Source organism: Arachis ipaensis, chromosome B4 (assembly GCF_059453495.1).
Source record: "Arachis ipaensis isolate K30076 ecotype BB chromosome B4, ASM5945349v1, whole genome shotgun sequence".
Taxonomy (NCBI): domain Eukaryota; kingdom Viridiplantae; phylum Streptophyta; class Magnoliopsida; order Fabales; family Fabaceae; genus Arachis; species Arachis ipaensis.
Genome location: NC_142439.1, coordinates 107,278,897 through 107,298,344, shown reverse-complemented (window position 1 = coordinate 107,298,344; position 19,448 = coordinate 107,278,897). Strand labels below are relative to the sequence as shown.

The window sequence follows — 19,448 nt, the reverse complement described above, 5'->3', positions numbered from 1 at the left end:
GCGCCATCCCTCAAGTCTGGATATCTTCAAGGTCAATGGGCACCGTCTCAAGTTGTATCATGGTGAGCAAATGAAGAGCAACAAGGAGATTTAGGTATTCCTTTTGGAAGACGCACCTCTTGGCAAAGAGCAATGAGCTAGTGAAAGTCCAACTTAAGGACATTAAACAAAAGTGCTAGGTGGGATCTATCATTTTTACCCTTTTGTATATAACTCTTGAATTCTTCATTGTTTTGTGATTGATTAGCTATAGTCTTTGTTAGATTTGATTACGAATACCTTAGATAACTTGTTCATGAAGATTAGCATTGTTTCTCAAAAGATGAATTGATTGTGTGGTAAAAGAACACCCCATCTTTGGGTTTTATATTGAGTTTTGGGTGTTTTTGACCCCTTTGGCTTGTTTAACCACTGAATTCTTGACAATTAGGCATTCTTCATGTCTCAAAAAAAAAGGGGGGTACGCGTACACACCCCTACGCATTCGCAGCTCCTAGGTCATTTTTCAAAGAGTTGTGCAAATTCTGGGCCAATTTTGAGCCCCAGGCATAACACCCCTCGTGCGTGCGTGCACCTGGCGCGTACGCGCCCATGGCCATTTGCGCAAATCTAATATTATGCCAATGGCCTAACTCGACTCACGCGTACGCGCACCTCAACCAAAATGCATATCGACGCACCAGCGCACCGTGCGCATCCACGCCGATTGTAAAATTTCATCTTCAAGTACTTTTTCCCGAGAGTTGAGCCAAAGTTGTGCCCAATCTGTGCTGGGCGCACAACTCAGGTGCACGCGCAAGCGCACCTTGCGCTCGCACGCACATCTGCTCTTCACCGCTTTGCGCGCACGCGCACTATGCGCGTCCGCGCCCTTGTTAATTTTTTCCCATGCGCGTGCACGCGTGCGTGGCGTGCGCATGCCGGTTTCACAAACCAAAGACATTAGAGTGCGCCCTTTTCTTTCAATCTCTTCTTCCCTTCTTGCCATCATCCTTCTTCTTCACTTCTACCCCCCTTCTACCATTTCTACCACCCCTCTTCCGCCACCACTGGCGGCAACCACCACCTCTGGCGGTCCCACACCTCTCTCTCTCTCTTCTCCTCTCTCATATTCTCCCCTACCTTTTCTCTCGCTTACATACCCCATTTCTCTTCTTCCTCTCAAGGTACTTCTCATTTCTTTTCTTGTTTAGCTTTCTCTTCCTTCTCCTTCTCAGTAGCTACGTTCCCTTACTCTTCCTCTTAGTTGGTTTTCATTCATATTTACTTGGTTTATTAGATTTTCTTTCTTTTTATTTTTTCATATGGGTGTTAAAAGTGGGGATTACTCTTGCTTTGTTGAGTTGGATTCTCTCAATTGCTTGCCCTTACAATGTGTGGTATGCTATGATGTTTGATGATGCTTTATGGGATGTTACATTGCCACCCTTCTCTCATTTTAGCATAAAAAGGGATGTACACCAAGTGTTTGATGGAAGGCCCACATGACTTTTTGGAGTTATATTTGACTTAATGCCCTCTACTTTAGTGCTCTTTCTCATTCACTTGCTTATTCATATGTGCATTGAGCTTACTACATTTCTTGCTTCATTTCTACATGGTCATCCCATAATTCTCACTTCTTGTTATTGATGTTAAGAGTGTGTGCTTCTCATGCTTTTTGTTTGCATGCATATACCACTCATACATCACATGCTAGTGATTAGCCATGGTTTTTATTGTTGCCTTAGTTACATGTTGCAGTTGTCATGTATCTGATAAACCATTATTTTATGATTTATATTGTGTTTAATTGAGTGGTTTTATCAAGTCTTTACCTACTTATTCATATGATTAGTATGATATTATAATTCCTTCCTAATATTGTTTATGGTTGAAAACTTGCTTCCTAGAAACCTTTAATTAGTACATTTTAACTCTCCTTTATACCACTCGATACCGTAATCCGTGTGTTAAGTGTTACAGACTTCATTGGGCAAGAATGGCTTGGAGAATGGAGAGGAAGCTTGCAAAAATGGAAGGAACACAAGAAACTAAGGAGATGACCAGCGAACACTGACGCGATCGCATGGCTCACGCGAGCGCACAAAATGAAGAAATCGCAGTGACGCGAATGCGTGCATGACGCAAACGCGTGGAGTGGAGTCTGCACGAATGATGCGAACGCGTGGACGACGTGAACGCGTGACAAGGAAAATTGCTGAATGACGCAAACGCGTGGACGATGCGTACACGTGACCTGCACGATCTGCAGAAATAACAGAATACACTAGGGGCAATTTCGGGCCGCGTTTTGACCCAGTTTTTGGCCTAGAAACACAGATTAAAGCTAGGGAACATGCAGAGACTCGAGACGCATACACACACATTCAGATACATCAATATTAGGATTGCTTTTAGTTTCAGATCTGAATCTAGATTAGCTTAACATTAGTAGTTTATGCTTTTGCTTTGTATTTTTGGATGCTGAAGATTCATTACCTCCGTGAAGACATTACTTTAGTTTGTTTCCTTATTCCTTTACTCTTATTAGTTGCTCATTGACCCTATTCAATTAAATATGTTGCATTTTGAATTTATTAATATACAGAGTTACTTTTATTTTTAATTAATTATTAATTCTCTATTTTATTTTGTTTTAATTTATTATGCCTTCTTATATTTTTATGAGTATTAATTCCATATCAATGGAGTAGATTTCCTACTTGACATGGGGGTTGATTAAGAGGAGACACTTGAGTTGGAATGCTCAAGTGCTTAGTTAAATTGGACGTTGTTGGCTAATTCTGTACCTACTAATGCTAGACCTTCCCAAGGGAGAGGACTAGGATTTGCGGGTAAGACTTAGCTCAATCACTTTACTTTCCTTTATTTAGTAAGGGTTAACTAAGTGAAAACAATAACCTCTTTACACTACACTTGAGAAGATTCTAACAAGGATAGAACCTCCAATTAATCATTCCCCCAGTCAAGGCCTTTTAATATTAATAATAATTCTTAGTTTTATTGCTTTAATTTACAATTATTTTTACTCATTATCAAAACTTAACTTTTCTGGAAAACTTCTAGTTAATAAAATAGCACTCTTTTCTGCAACTCGTTGGGAGACGACTTGGGACTCATACTCCCAGTATTTTTATTTCTAAAATTTGTGACAACCCCTTTTTAAATTGGTGAGGCAGACTTTAGCTGGTTGAGAGCTATACTCGCAACGCATTTCTCTTATTAAGACTCTCTTAATTGGTCTAACTTCTGCCCTCTCATCAATTTTTGGCGACGTTGCCGGAGAGTTGCAATAGTGTGCTAGATTATTAATTAGTGTACATATTTTATTTTATTTGCATATTTTATTTTTATTTCTGTTACCATGAGCTATACGTCTTTCTCATTGAATGACACGTTCATTGCCTGATCCAAGCTTAGCCGCTTTTGATCCTGAAATTGAAAGAACTCTTTCACGTATTAGGCGAGCTCGACGTCGGTTAGCCTCTGAGGGTGGTGAAGTGATTGTTATCGATTCACCAGTCTCATCTGAGGGCGAATCTGAACCGCCTTCTGAGAGTGGGACAAGCTCATTTACTACTGATTCAGTTGATTCACGTGTAGATGACATGGCAGAACCTAGGAGAATTACTCTCCAGGAAGCTGGAGCCCCAGATTTTACACTGCAACCTTATCAAGTACATCATCTAAATCTAGTTGCAGATTTTGAATTGAAGACTGCACTAATCAACTTGATACCCAAGTTTCATGGCTTACCTGCTCAAGAGCCTATTAAGCACCTTAGGGATTTTCAGACAGCCTATTCTACTGTTAGGCGTAATGGTGCAGATGAAACTTCTATTCTGTTAACTGCCTTTCCATTTTCTCTTGAGAGAAAGGCAATGGAGTGGTACTACTCCCAACCTGAAGCGACTGTTACCAACTGGGATACACTCAGGAGAGAATTTTGGAAAAATACTTTCCAGCTGAAGTCACAGATAGACTGAGAAAAGAGATCTCCTGCATTGTTCAAGGTGACTCAGAGACTCTCTATGAATACTGGGAGCATTTTAAGAACCTTCTAGACGTATACCCCTATCACATGATTGACAGACTAGTATTGATCAGCTACTTCACTCAAGGCATGAATCCCAAGATAAGACTACACTGGATGGTACTAGTAATGGTTCTATGAAAAAGTACAAAACCGCAGATGAAGCATGGCAACTGATCAGCAACTTAGCTGAGTCTACTAGAAATCATAGACCGAGGCGTAGCCACTCAAAAGCTGTTGCAGAGGTTTCCTCTAGCATTGAGACTACTGCTCTTACACAGAGTATATGTGAAATGACCAACCTACTGAAGCAAATGCAGTTGAACCAACAATAACAAGCTCAGCCTCACCCACCACAACAGAGCCAACAGTTAGTTCCCCAAAGAGTATGTGAAATCTGTGCTGATTATAGTCAGTACACTAATGAATGTCCGTAGCTCCAATAGGAAGACAACACTGTGGCAGCTACTCATAACTTCTATGATCGCCCGAATCAAGGATACAACCAACAAGGCGGCAATTACAACCAAGGTGGAAACCATAACTAAGGATGGCAGGATAACTCCAACCAAGGTTGGAGAGATAATTCTAACCATAATTAGAGGGACAACTATAACAGAGGAGGCAGAGATAACAATAGAAACCAGAGGTGGAATAACAACATTAACAACAGACAGCAGAATCAGAACCAGCCATACAGAGCACCTCACCTAAGACAATCTCAAGGATTCCAGCAAAACCAACAGCAGGTTTCTCAGATCACTTGCTTCAATTCCTCATCAAATGATGAGATGCTCCGTTCTCTTGCACAAGGGCAACAAAACATGCAGACGCAGCTGAACTCTACTTTAAATGGTATGATTGCCATTTTACAAGCTCTCGTCTCCCGGTTAGATTCATCACAAAATTCCACCAATCAACCTTCAAGCTCCAGTGGAATTCCTTCTCAACCCCTACCTAATCCCAAAGGTGGCATCAATACTATCACTTTAAGGTCCGGAACTACATTACAGGAGAGGAACCAAGAGGAGCCAAGCTTACCAGAACACGTCCCAACTAAGGATGTAGTGGAAGTGGAAGATGCTGAAGAGGAAGAGGACGTACAAGACATAGTTGAAGAAGAAGCAGCTCAACCACAGAACGAAACACCAAAGGATGCAAAGGCTGTACAGGATGCCATTCCTATCCCATTTCCACACCTGGCAAAGAAATCCAGGAAGCAGATGGAACTTGATCCCAAAATGGTAGAAATATTCAAAAAGGTTGAGGTAACTGTTCCCCTTTTTTATGTTATTCAGCAGGTACCTAAATACGCAAAGTTTCTAAAAGATTTATGCATACATAAGGATAAGATTAATGAATTAGAAACTATTCCTTTAGGTAGTTCTATATCTGCTTTAATGGGAGGCATCCCTGAAAAATGTAGTGACCCAGGTCCATGTATGGTTAACTGTACCATTAGAGGTGTAATTTTTTCTGACTGCATGTGTGATTTAGGAGTTTGTGTTAGTATAATGCCATTGTCTATATATGATACCTTAAGGCTCCCTCCCTTAAGGCTCCCTCACATTTTCTATTGACTTCTATATCCTGAAAATGCCCCCTAATGACTCAGGAAGACCATCATCAATCCTACTTGGAAGACCATTCCTGAAGACTTCAAAGTTCAAGCTGGATGCATTCTCAGGAACTTACTCCTTTGAGATAGATGGCAGAACAGTGAAATTCAGTTTAAATGAAGCTATGAAGCACCCTCCAGAAGATCATTCTATCTTTTAGTGCGACATTATTGATGAAACTGTAGCTGAAGTTCACCAAGAAGAAATGGAAGAGAAGCACATGGAGCAAGGTCCAAGTGTGGGGACACTTTCTGAAAACAATGAAGACCCTTTACCATTATCACCAGCCCCGGATGATCCAGAGCCTAGCTATGAGCAGAAATTGGAATTAAAGCCTCTTCCTCAACACCTCAAGTATGCTTACCTTGAGGATAAGCAGAAGTTCCCAGTTATCATTGCAAGAAAACTCACCTCTCAACAAGAAGAACAACTACTTAATGTGCTGAGAAAACATAAGAAAGCAATTGGATGGAGCTTGGTGGATATAGTAGGTATCAGTCCCCAAGTTTGTGAACACAGAATATTCTTAGAAGAGGGAGCAAAGCCTGTCCGTCAACCATAAAGAAGATTGAATCCTACCATCTTAGAAGTTATCAAGAAAGAAGTAACCAGACTACTTGAAGCAGATATCATTTACCCCATTTCAGACAGTGAATAGGTAAGTCCAGTACAAGTGGTGCCCAAGAAGTCTGGAGTCACAACAATAAGAAATGTGCATGGAGAGCTCCTGACAACTAGAGTGCAGAATTCATGGAGAGTTTGCATTGACTATAGGCGTCTCAACCAAGCCACTCGCAAGGATTATTATCTCTTGTCATTCATTGATCAAATGCTTGATCGCCTGTCAGGTAAATCTCATTATTGTTTTTTAGATGGTTATACAGGATATTTTCAAATTTATATAGCTCCTGAAGATCAAGAAAAGACTACTTTTACATGTCCCTTTGGAACATATGCTTATAAAAGAATGCCTTTTGGTTTATGCAATGCACCAGCTACTTTCCAAATATGCATGATGAGTCTTTTCTCTAATCTCATTGAGAACTGTATGGAGGTTTTTATGGATGATTTTAGTATATATGGTGATTCATTTGGCCTTTGCTTGGATTGTTTATCTAGAGTGTTAGACAGGTGTGTTAGTACCAACCTTGTATTAAATTTTGAAAAATGTCACTTTATGGTAAAATAAGGAATTGTACTAGGACATGTTGTGTCTAATACTGGCATTTATGTAGATCCAGCAAAGGTGGATGTTATTTCTAGTTTACCTTACCCCTCCTCCATGAGGGAAGTCCGTTCGTTCCTTGGCCACGCGGGTTTTTACAGGATATTCATTAAGGACTTCAGTAAGGTAGCACTGCCTTTATCCAGATTGCTGCAGAAAGATATTGAGTTCGAGTTCAGTGAGGATTGTATGCAAGCATTTGATAAGCTGAAGATTGCCCTGACTCAAGCCCCAATTGTGAGAGGACCAGACTGGAGCCAGCCATTTGAAATTATATGTGATGCTTCCAACCATGCAGTAGGAGCGGCACTGGCTCAGCGCGAAGGTAAGGATCCTTTTGTAATTGCTTATGCATCTAAGACTTTAGATGCTGCTCTATTTACTTGGTACTAAGGTAGTAGTGTACTCAGATCATACAGCTCTAAAATATTTATTAGCTAAAAAGGAGTCCAAACCAAGGCTAATACGTTGGATACTGCTGCTGCAAAAATTCAATTTAGAAATTAAGGATAGGAGTGGTAACCAGAATTTAGTGGCAGACCACTTGAGTCGCCTTGAGCACATTAAGGATAACTCCACTCCTATAAATGATAATTTTCCTTTTGATAGCTTACATGCAGTACCTGAAGTAGCTCCTTAGTATGCACCTGTAGCTAATTATCTAGTTAGCCACACTTTTCCCCCAAATTTTACTAAGCATCAAAGAGACAAGCTAAAAAGCGAGTTTAAATATTATATATGGGATGATCCATATTTATGGAGGTGTGGTGCTGACCAGGTAATTAGATGGTGTGTGCCTCAATCAGAATTCCAGTCCATTTTAGAGGCCTGCCACTCATCTGAGAGTGGAGGACATTTTGGCCCCTCAAAGAACAGCTAGAAAAATTCTAGACTATGGATTCTGGTGGCCTACTCTTTTTAAAGACGCTGCTGAATTTTGTAAATCATGTTCCCCATGCCAAAGGTTTGGCAATATATCCAAGAGGGATGAGATGCCTCAACAGATTATGCTTTTCTGTGAAATTTTTTATGTTTGGGGCATTGACTTCATGGGTCCATTTCCAAATTCTAATGGTTACTTTTATATACTGTTAGCCATAGATTATGTTTCTAAATGGGTGGAAGCAATTCCTACCCGTACTAATGATGCTAACACGGTTGTTTCTTTTGTTAGAAACCATATTATTTGTTGCTTTGGATCACCACGAGCAATTGTGAGCGATCAAGGCACTCACTTTTGTAACAGGAGACTAACAGGATTACTGAAAAAGCATGAGATAGTTCATAAAGTATCAACAACTTACCATCCCCAGACCAATGAGCAAGCAGAAGTCTCTAACAGAGAAATAAAGCGTATCCTGGAAAAGATAGTAAGACCTCATAGGAAGGACTGGAGTGCCAGGCTACAAGATGCACTCTGGGCATATAGAACAGTGTACAAGACACCCATTGGGATGAGCCCCTTCCGCTTGGTATATGAAAAGGCTTGCCACCTCCCAGTAGAGGTGGAACACAAGGCTTTCTGGGCTGTGAGGGAGTGCAACATGAACTATGAAGAAGCTGGTGCTGAAAGGAAGCTGCAACTAGCAGAACTGGAGAACCTTCGCCTAGAAGCATATGATAACTCCAGGAGATACAAAGAAAAGATGAAGGTCATCCATGACAAGCACATAAAAAGGAGAGAATTTAGACCAGGGGAGTTAGTTCTTCTTTATAACTCCAAACTGAGGCTTATGCCAGGTAAACTGAGATCAAGATGGGAAGGTCCATACAGAGTAGAAAAGGCAGAGCCATACGGAGTTTTCCACCTGCGTCATCCTTCTAGCTCCAAATTTCTAAAGGTGAATGGACATCGCCTGAAGCTTTATCATGGTGAGAAGACGAAGGATCAAAAGGAACTAGAGGTCTTTCTTTTGGAAGACCCACCAACAGAAGCAGAATGAGTCTGAAGAGCGTCCAACTTAAGGACGTAAAAGCAAACTGCTAGGTGGGAGACAACCCACCATGGTATGATCGTTCCGTTTCAGTCTTAGTTTTATTTTACTTTATTCTATTTTTATTTTTGTTAATGACTCTTCTCATAATCTCTACATAAAGTTGCATATAACATGCATTTACATTTGCATATTGCATACATATATATATATATAAAGAAAAAAAAACACGCACGCGACGCATAAGCATCGCTGACGCGTCCACGTCATATGTGCGTTCCGAAGAAAAGATAATTAAACAGAAAGTCACGCGAAAGCGTGGCTGGAGGCGTGCCTTAGGCACAAACATGCCCACGCGTCCGCGTCACCCACACGGCCGCGTCCTTTTCGAAAATAGCCTCCCACGCGTCTGCGTCACCCACGCGAACGCGTGCCCCTAAAAATCAACGTAAAAGAGGTGTATGGCAGCAATTTATGATGGAGCTGGGCTGGAATGATGCTGGAAGCACCAGCCCTACCACACGACCGCGTGCCCCACGCGGCCACGTCGTTTTCAAAATATAGTCACCCACGCGAACGCGTCACCCTAAATTTTGGCAAAATGAGTTTGAAACAGAGAGTCGCGCGAACGCGAGGCTGCTCTCGCGCCAATCGCATAAATCAAGTCACGCGACCGCATGACCCATGCATCCGCGTCACTTAACAAAAATCACACACCACGCGACCGCGTGACCCACGCGTCCGCGTCACATGCGGCGCACAGATTATCCAGATCAGCCAAATATCATATCTTTTCTTCCCCAAATCCTAATTTCTCCTTTTCATTCTTATGTCTTTCTTCTCCCTTCTTCCTCCTCTATTCATTCTCACTTTTTACCTTCTCCTCCCTTATTTTTCACATCCATTATCAAGGTTCTTTTCTTTCTCTCTTTATTATTATTTTTCCATTATTTTTATTTATGTTTACTTCTTCTTTTACTTTCATTCTCTATATTCTATTTTTCTTTTACTTTTCTTTTTATTCCTTTAATTGGTGTTAGAAATTTATTTGGGTTATTATCTTCTTTTATATTTTGTTTGTGAGTTATTATGAATTGTTTGACAATTATATATTACTTTTCATAAGGGTTGCTTGCATGACTCAATTTACTACTTCCAATAACATATTCACCATGCATGCCAAGTGTTTGTGAAAAAACCCGTATGGCATTGTGCATTATTTTAAATTATTCTATTCTATTACTTTAATGCCTGTTTTTTACAAAACCCCTTTTATATTTTATTGATTAAATATAATTGTCAATACAAACAGATTATTAGTTTGAAAGGCTTGGTAATCTAACTTGGACATTGAATGTTTGATCTATGCTACTCATGCCTTTGCCGGCATGCCAATAAACATCTTGCATTTAATTGCCGTCACATGCACTTACTATATTACCTTTGATGAACTTTTCACATGTAGTATAGACCATGTGTTAACGACATCCTTCTTTACCGTGAATTGATTATCACCCTTCATATTCGCTCCCTTGCTCGAACCCTTAGCTTTATATATTACTTTCCTTTTCCTTTTTCAGGATGGCCACCAAAAAAGGTAAAGAGAAAGCTACTCCCAAACCACCAGCAAGAAGAGGAACAAAACAAGCATTAGTGGAAGAGCCATCTTCAACAGCGGTGAAACCCTCAACAAAACGAATCAAGAGGATCATCAAGGTCGATGAAAAAGAGAAAGCATTCCCAGCAAAGGACACTGCGCGGTTCACTAACCGCTACTGTGAGCAGATGTTCCCCATCCTGGTAGCAAGGAACTATAACAATGAACAACTTCTCATCCTCCCAACCATCATTGCTGAAATTGTTGAGCCCCGCATTGAGCAAAGACAATGGGGATTCCTACGGAGACAGCCACGGCAGGTTAATCTATCATGGGTAGTTGAATTCTACTCCGATTTTCACATGCCAACCATGTAGTCTGTCTATGTCCGTCAGAAGCAAGTCCCCATAACAGAAGAAGCCATTCAACAAGCTTTAGATCTTTCCCCTGCTCCAGAGGGATTGGACGCATTCCAAGAAGCCTCACTCAAGTGCCAGACATACCAATTTGACTAGGACGCCGTTCTCAGAGTTATCGCACAACCTGGCAGCAGATGGATCTACGGATACCATCGTTCCCGACCTAAGGGCATATTGGCTTCCGCACTCACCTTAGAGGCTCGAGTATGGGCACAGATCATGTCCCATTACGTCTTTTCGAGCACTCATGAGTCCTCCTTCACTACAGACATGGCTGTTTTACTCTGGTGTATCCTTACAGACCAGCACCTCAATTTACCAAGACACATTCAGCATGCTATGGGACATGTAAAAATTACGGGCAACTTACCTTTCTCCGCCTTGGTTTCAGATCTAGTCTCAGCAGCCGGAGTCTCCTATAGAGCTGGGGACACCAAGGCCATGATTCCACGAGATGATCAACACGTCCCTAACGGGAAGTATATCAGACCTCCAGTAGCAACTATCAACCGGAGCACGAAACCAGCAGAAGATATTCCTTCTTCTTCCACACCACAAGCACCTTCTACAAACTGATGCACGGAAAACTTGTCTCTCAACAAATCTCCCTTCGGCAAGTGTACCGAAGTTATCGTCAAGTAAAAACTCACAATAGAGTGAGGTCGAATCCCACAGGGATTGATTGATCAAGCAACTTTAATTAGAAGAATGTTTTAGTTGAGCGAATCCAGAATTTGGGTTGAGAGTTGCATAAATTAAAATGACGGGAATGTAAATAACAGAAAAGTAAATGCTAGAATTAAAGGACTGGAAATAAATGACTGAAAATAAATTGTAGAATTGTAAATGGGAATGGGGGATTTGCTCATAAAAGTAAATGACAGAAATTAAAGAGAATAGGTAAGATCAGAGATGGGGAGTTCATTGGGCTTAGGAGATGTTGCAATTCTCCGGATCAAGTTCATTTTCATCTCTTCCTCAATCAATGCACTCATTGATCTCCTTGGCAATCTTAAGTGATTGAATTACAATTTCTTGCAATTCAATCTCTCAAATCTTGATCAATAGCCAATTCCTTGGTCAATTGCTCATGAGAAGAGATGAAGTATGGTCACTGATTATACCACATGCATTTCCCAAACCAAGTATTGAGAGGGTTATAGTCACATACCCATCCAAACCCAATTTGGTCCAGCATGAGAAAGTATTTCTAGCTTGATCTCTTCATTCCTCTTTCAAGGTTCAAAAGAGATCCAAGTTTGAATAGCTTCTCTTCCAAGATAACTACTCAATTGGATGAAGATCGAAAGCTTTCAAGTAAAATCAAGAGGAAAGATAGAAGAAGAATAATGAAAATTAGTATTGATCCATCAAATTACAACAGAGCTCCCTAACCCAATGAAAGGGGTTTAGTTGTTCATAGCTCTTGAAAATGAAAACAAAGATGGAGAATACATCATAAAACTAGAAATTGCAAAGAAAGTAAAATACAGAGAGTAGTTCCGTTTTTCCCAGCCTCTAGAACCTCTTTACAATTCAAAGCTACTCCTATATATACTACTCTTCTCAGCTTCTAGTTTACTCTTCAAGTCTTGGGCCTTCGGATCTTGAGTTTGAAGCAGTTCGTTTCTTCATTTGGGCTTGGCTTTACTTGCAGAGAGAAAGTGCTAAGTGGGCAGAGACTTCAGCTCAGGACGTTAGGGGTGTTAATATTTAGTGAGAATATAAGTTCGAGAACGTTAGTGACACTTAACATTGTCACTAACGTTCCAATGCACCCCTTTGTCTTACGTTAAAACCCACGTTAACTAGGTTAACGTGGCTTTTAACGTTGCCTTGTTAATCCTTCGAGAACGTTAGTGACACTCAACATTGTCACTAACGTTCCAGTGTGCCCCTTCTTGTTTCACGTTAAAGCCCACGTTAACTAGGTTAACGTGGCTTCTAACGTGGTCCTTGCCAACCTTCGAGAACGTTAGTGACATTCAACATTGTCACTAACGTTCCAATGTGCCCCTGGGTCTCACGTTAGAGTCCACGTTAACTAGGTTAACGTGGCCTCTAACGTTGCCATCTTTAGCCATCCCAACGTTAGTGACAATGTTGAGTGTCACTAACGTTGGCTCATCCTTCATTCCTCATCGTTAGCTTCCACGTTAACCAAGTTAACGTGGAGGTTAACGTGACTCTTGGGGGTTGTGTGGTTGCTTCAACGTTAGTGACAATGTTGAGTGTCACTAACGTTGTCGACAACTCTTCATCCTTTACGTTAGTTCCCACGTTAACCAAGTTAACGTGGGAGTTAACGTGGTACTTTGCACCATAGGCCAACGTTAGTGACAATGTTGAGTGTCACTAACGTTGGCTTCTCTTCCCCCCTTAACGTTAGAGGCCACGTTAACTAGGTTAGGTTAACGTGGCTTCTAACGTGGCCACTTATGAGTAATTGCCAACGTTAGTGACAATGTTAAGTGTCACTAACGTTGGCTCAACTTCTCTTCTCCACGTTAGAGTTCACGTTAACTTAGTTAACGTGACCTCTAATGTGGGCATTGATGGCTTTTTGAGAATGTTATTGGCAATCACTTTTCTCATCAATCTTGCAGGTTACCTCCCCTTTTCTTGCTTCCTTTTTGGTACTGAAATCAAGCAATAAAGTGCATCAAAGCTCTAGTCCAAGTCATGAGTAATGCAACATAATATTTGTCACTAAACTTATGCAAAATTCTCATGAAATTATGTAAAATGCACAATGTATGCTTGAATCAAGGCATAAGTGAATATTTACCCAAAACTAGCTTATTTCCTAAAGAAATGCATGAAACTAACCTAAAAACAGTAAAGAAAATGTCAGTGAAACTGGCCAAGATGCCCTGGCATCATAACACCAAACTTAAAGCTTGCTTGTCCCTAAGCAAGTACTGGAACAAGAGAATGATGAATGGAATATCCAGAGGAATGAGTCTTCCTTGTGGAAGTCATATTACTGATTTTATGGTGGTTTCATGCATAGCAACTTAGGTTCATTCCATTACTGGCTTTCAGACCTTTATCATGTCCCTAAACACTTACTTTGTTTATATCCCATGAGATTTTTATTCATTGATCCTTTTATTGTTATTTCAAGGGTTATTTGTGTTATTTAGGCTAAGTGCTCTGTAAGGGGGCAACTCTTTAAGATAAGCTTTCAGCCAACACTCCCGAACCAGTTGGTTCAAGATGCTAGGTGTTGAAGCACCCCTAAGGACTTACTCCCTCAAGTCTCTCCCCCATACATACACACCACAGGCATATAGTTTATTTTTTTTTTTCTTGAGACCTTGGTGTCCAGCACCTCTTTGGGTTACTAAATGCTCTGTAGTGAGGGTTACTCTTGATAGTGGATTTTCAGCTGATAATCCCAGGTTAGTTAACCCAAGTTACCAAGTGATAAAGCACCCCTAAGAGCTTATTCATCCAAGTAGATCCCTCACACAGGAGCACCACAGACACTTGCCTCAAGATTAAAACCATTGATGCCTAGCCTTATTGCTTACTCTTTTTCTTTTGTTTTTCAATTCCATTGTTCTTTCCCTTTTCTCTTCTTAGGATCTTGTTATTAACTTAGTCTCATGAGTATATCCAAAGTCAAGTATTCAGGATAGATAATTGTCCTCCTAGCCTTGTGGTTGAACCAATTTAGCTAACTTATGACTACCCCAAAGATTCATGAATGCACCTCCACATTAGGAACCCTACTCTGGTCTTTTAAAAACATAAACATTATCTTCTTCATTTGATAAAAAGGGACAAGCTTACAAGTAAATAAGGGAATGATGCAGTGACATTTAAACCAGAAATCATGGACCTATTCAGAAGGAAAACTTAAAAGACAGAATTTTAAAAAGTTTAAACATAACATGGAAGCAGGTTCTATTTCATACAAGATCTTCCTTATTTAAAGCATATAAAACAATGGACTAAAAAGAACTCCACCACCTTTCATTCATGTGGATGCCCCTGCTCCCCTCCTTGCTTGTCCTCATTGTGTCTCTCTTGAATGCTTGTGCTTCCACTTCCTTTGCCTTTTCCAAGCAGCTTCTTCCAGAAACCACCATCTTCCATCTTCTTCTTGAGTGTCTCCTTTTGCTGTTTCACCTTCCTCTCTTCTTGTTCTACAAAATCTTTTTGGACCTCATCATATGTAGGGATGGCATAGTGTAGCTGATGCATATTACTGGTCATGTAGTTCAACTTGGCTTGAGTATTTACATAGAACTCCTCCCTATGTAGTTGCCTTCCTTCATTGAGTACACTGAACTCATTGAAAGTTTTCATTTGGGCTATCTGCCGCTAGTTGAGTTCTTGCAAGTGCTTCTCTTGAATTCTTGCCTCTCATTCACTTGGTTGATGGCTTGAGTGAGCCGGGAGTAGTGTTCCTGCTGCTGCTCCATTTGTTGTTTTTGCCATGCTTCCTGTTGGCTCAGCCAGTTGGTTTGAAGGTTCAGTATTTGCTCTTGTCCTTCCATATGTCTCTGTCCCAAATCTTCAATGGCTCTTAGAAGGTGAGTCATATTCAAGTTGGCTGGGTCATGATGCTCTTCTTGTTGATAATCTTCTTGATGATATTCCTCTTGATGAGCTTTTTCCTGGGCCCTTTGCCTTCCTATATGTGGCCTTCTTAGTTGCTGAGCCGGTGTGGTATAGACCATTCGCTCGAGTGTGACTGGCCTCCCTGGGTTCACCCAGTCTGGGCTGCTGTCCTTAAATATTACCTTGGCCTTGTTGCACTAGCGGAGAATGGTGCTGGGGTACCAAAGTCTGGCACCTGAGTCAGCTTTCTCAGCTGACTCTTGAATCCCTTCGGCAATGAGCTCATGCACTTTGATTTCCCCACCTTGCACTAAGCATTGTACCATAGTGGCTCGATTGATGTTAACCTCTGAATTATTAGCAGCTGGTAGGATGGACCTCCTTACAAGCTCAAACCACCCTTTGGCTTCAGGGTGAAGGTCTCCCCTTTTTATGAATTTTGGTCTCCCATCTGAATACCTCTCCCAGTCAGCGGCTATGACACAGATATCTGATGCTATTTCTGAGAGCTCATCCTTATCGGGGCTTCTACTTATCCTTGCCTGATAACTCTCCTCATCAAAATGAGGTGATTTCAAGTGAAGAACTCTTGTTATGGCACTTGGGCTGAAGTGCACCTCCCTTCCTCTCACATAGCTTTTGAAGGTTGGGGCTTTGGTCTTATCCTCTCTAACTGCATTTGCATACAATTCTTTGATGAGGTTTCTATTGATCTTCTCCTCTGGACTGGTGAGCAATTGCCACCCCCTCTGTTCGATTTTTCTCCAAATCTGTGGTGATTCATTGGTATTGATTTGGAAGATTAATTCTGGCAATATCCTTCTGGCACTTATCCGCTCAAATTCATGCTCATGAAAGGCAGTCTTGAATCTCTTGTCATCAAAAGGAGCACTCTCCATAGGCCCCTTCCTCTTTTGCCTCTTTGAGCTTGATGATGCCATGACTTGAATTGTTGTTTGAGGGGGTTTGGGGCTTCGGATAGATGAAGAGTGGGTTGGTTAAAGCAATTTGTGATGAAGAGTTTAGTGTGCCAATAGAAGTGTGGAGAGTGGGGATTTGGATGTGAGGAGTGAGCATGCACTAAGGTTCACTTATATAAGAAAATCATGAGTGAGTGAAGGGTGTGGATTGCATGAATGTTTACTAGATGGATGGATGGGGTTGTATATGAAGGAAAGACAAGGATCATCACTTTAATGAGAGTGATTGGTTCGGTCTTCAAGGGTTTTCTTTCTCCAATGTTGCATGGCAGCGTTTCCTCATGCGTTCCCTCTTGAGACATGTGTGTAGTGCTCTTCATTAAGTGGCGAAATCTCCCCCATTTAATTGTCCAATCAATCCCTTTTTATGCTTCTTTTCCTTTCCTATAAAGATTTGAAATAAGGAAATTAATATCATAAAAAAAATCTACGGCTAGAATAAAAATGAAAGAAAGGATTTGATTGTTTGTTTATGAATTCCAACTAACTAACTAACTATTGGTGGGTCCTTATATGCATTTTGGTGGCACCATGAGGTGACACCAAACTTAGTTTGGATCACTGTGATGAAAGTTTTGTGTTCAAAGCTCCCAAGACTAGCATGCATCTTGGTTTGCTTTGAACACCAAACTTGTCCCTCACTATATTCTGCATAAGAAGATTTTCACCAATTGTTTGTTAAGTTTGGATTGAAGCTCATAAAGATTGACTTATTCATTATCATCTGAAAGCATATAAAACATGGGTTGCCTCCTATGAAGCGCTTCTTTAGCGTCACTAGCTTGACGTTTTTCCTTCATCATGGTGGTTGGTAGTGCTTAAAGTCCTTCCCTCTTGCTGTGGACTTGTATCCATTGGTTGGATCAATAATCTCCACATGTTCCAGAGAAAGAACTCTGTTGATAGTGAAGACCTTGGGTAATTAAGATGGCACAGTAGGGAGATTAGGGGGAATATCTGGGAAGTAGGCTGAGACAACTCTATCCCCTGGAGAGAAGTCTTCCGTAGGGATCTTCTTGTTCCTCCATCTCCTTGGTACCTTCTTCTTTGTTTCTTTTGAGGTTGCTTTCCCCTTGGTGACCTCTTTTCTCCAAGGATTTGTGCTGCTATCTTTGCCTGCCTCTAAAGGTTTGCGTTCCTCCAACTTTTTCTTGAGCTATGGCAATTGCTGTTTTCCTTGTTTGTCAGTTAAGGGGATCTCAGAATGAACTGGCTGTGCTTCAGTGCTTGTTTCCTCCTTCAGTGTCTCATTATCATTTGTGCTTAGTTTCTTGTCCTCTTGATCTGTTTCTTGTGAGAGTTTGAAAACATTGAAGCTGAGTCGTTCATCATGGATTCTCAATATTAGCTCCCTTTTCTCTACATCAATAAGTGCTCTGGCCGTAGCTAGGAATGGTCTTCCCAATATGATTGGGTGAGTGTGACTCTCTTCCATGTCCAGAATGACAAAGTCTGTTGGGAGAAAGTACTTTCCAACCTTTAGCAACACATTTTCCACCACTCCTATTGCTTGCTTTTGAGTTTTGTCAGCCAGTCTGATAATGACATCTGTGGACATTATCTCATTGATCTGCAGCCTCTTCACCAGGGATAAGGGCAGTAAGTTGATGCTGGCCCCTAAATCACATAGTTCTCTGTCGAACATGTTTTCACATATGGCACAAGGGATATGAAAACTTCCTGGGTCTCTTCTTTTTGTAGGCAACTCAGGTTGAATAAGGGCACTACATTCCTTGTTCATCACTATAGTCTGTCCTCCCTTGAGTGAGCTTTTCCTGGGAAGAAGTTCCTTCATATACTTGATGAATGCAGGCATTTGTTGAATTGCCTTGATGAATGGTATGTTCACATGCAGAGATGCAAACAAGTCTAGGAACCTTGAGTATATTCTTTTTCCCACAGCACCATTGAGCAGTTGAAGGAATGGTGCATAGAGCTTCAGCAGCTTTTGTTGTGAGATTCCTGGTTCTTTGTGATCTCTATCCTCCTCCTTTGTTGAGTTGTCTTCAGGTTGTTTGCACACTTTGATTTGCTTGTCTTCAATCTCTTGATCACTTGTAGTGACCATTTTGCAATCTTCCCATCTTACTTTCTTTGCTTCTCCCTTGGGGTTTTTCTCCGTGTCACTTGGGAAGCTATCAGTAGGTTTGGGAATCTTCTCAGCTAAATATCCCACCTGGAATTCCAGCTTCCTAATGGTCTATCCCTGGTTCTTAATATTGGCTCGCACCTCCTCTTTGAACACCTTATTTTCTTGAATCTCTTGGCATATTCCTTCAAGTAAGGCTTCAATCTTAGAGAGCTTGTCATCAATTAATGAGTGATTCGGAGCAGACGTGCTGTTTTGGTTTTGATAAGTATGTGGAGAAGTGTTGTTGTGGGGGTGTTGAGATATCCTCTGGGTGAATTGCTGGTGAGCTGCATTATTGTTGGAGTTGTAACGTCTCTGGTCTTAGTTTTGATCTTGCTCACTTTCCCACCCAAAGTTTGGGTGGTTTCTCCATCCAGGGTTGTAAGTTTTTGAGTATGGATCATAGTTTTTCCTTGGTGAATTCCCAATGTAGTTGGCTTGCTCATGACTACCCTCTGCTTCTTCATGCACTCCTTCTTGTGTTGTTGATGAAGTGGAGATTGCTGCTACTTGGTTCCTCTCCATCTTCTTGGTGAGGTCAGCCAGCTGCTAGGTAATGAGCTTGTTTTGGGCCAACAGAGCATCTACATTGTTTAGCTCCATCACTTCTCTTGTGTTCCCTCTTTTGGAAGCATAGAAGTAGTCGTTCTCTGCTACTGTTTCAATAACATCTATGGCTTCCTCAATGGTCTTTTTCTTGTTCAAGGATCCTCCAGATGAATGGTCTACGGCCTTCTTTGACTCATAAGAGAGCCCTTCATAAAAAATGTGCAGCTGCACCTATTCATTGAACATGTCAGGTGGACACCTCCTTGTTAAGTCCTTGAACCTTTCCCATGCTTCATATAGAGTCTCACCATCTTGTTACCTGAAAGTTTGAACCTCAGCTCTCAGCCTATTGATTCGTTGAGGAGGGTAGAATCTTGCTAAGAATT

At 41.1% G+C, this 19,448-nt stretch overlaps 1 non-coding gene across 1 annotated transcript; it reads left to right on the top strand.

Moving 5' to 3' along the window:
* Positions 1-19,306: 19,306 nt before the first annotated feature.
* LOC148568691 (small nucleolar RNA R71) lies at positions 19,307-19,410 on the top strand. Its single transcript, XR_015881695.1, has one exon. It is a non-coding gene; the product is annotated as a small nucleolar RNA R71 (small nucleolar RNA).
* Positions 19,411-19,448: the final 38 nt, after the last annotated feature.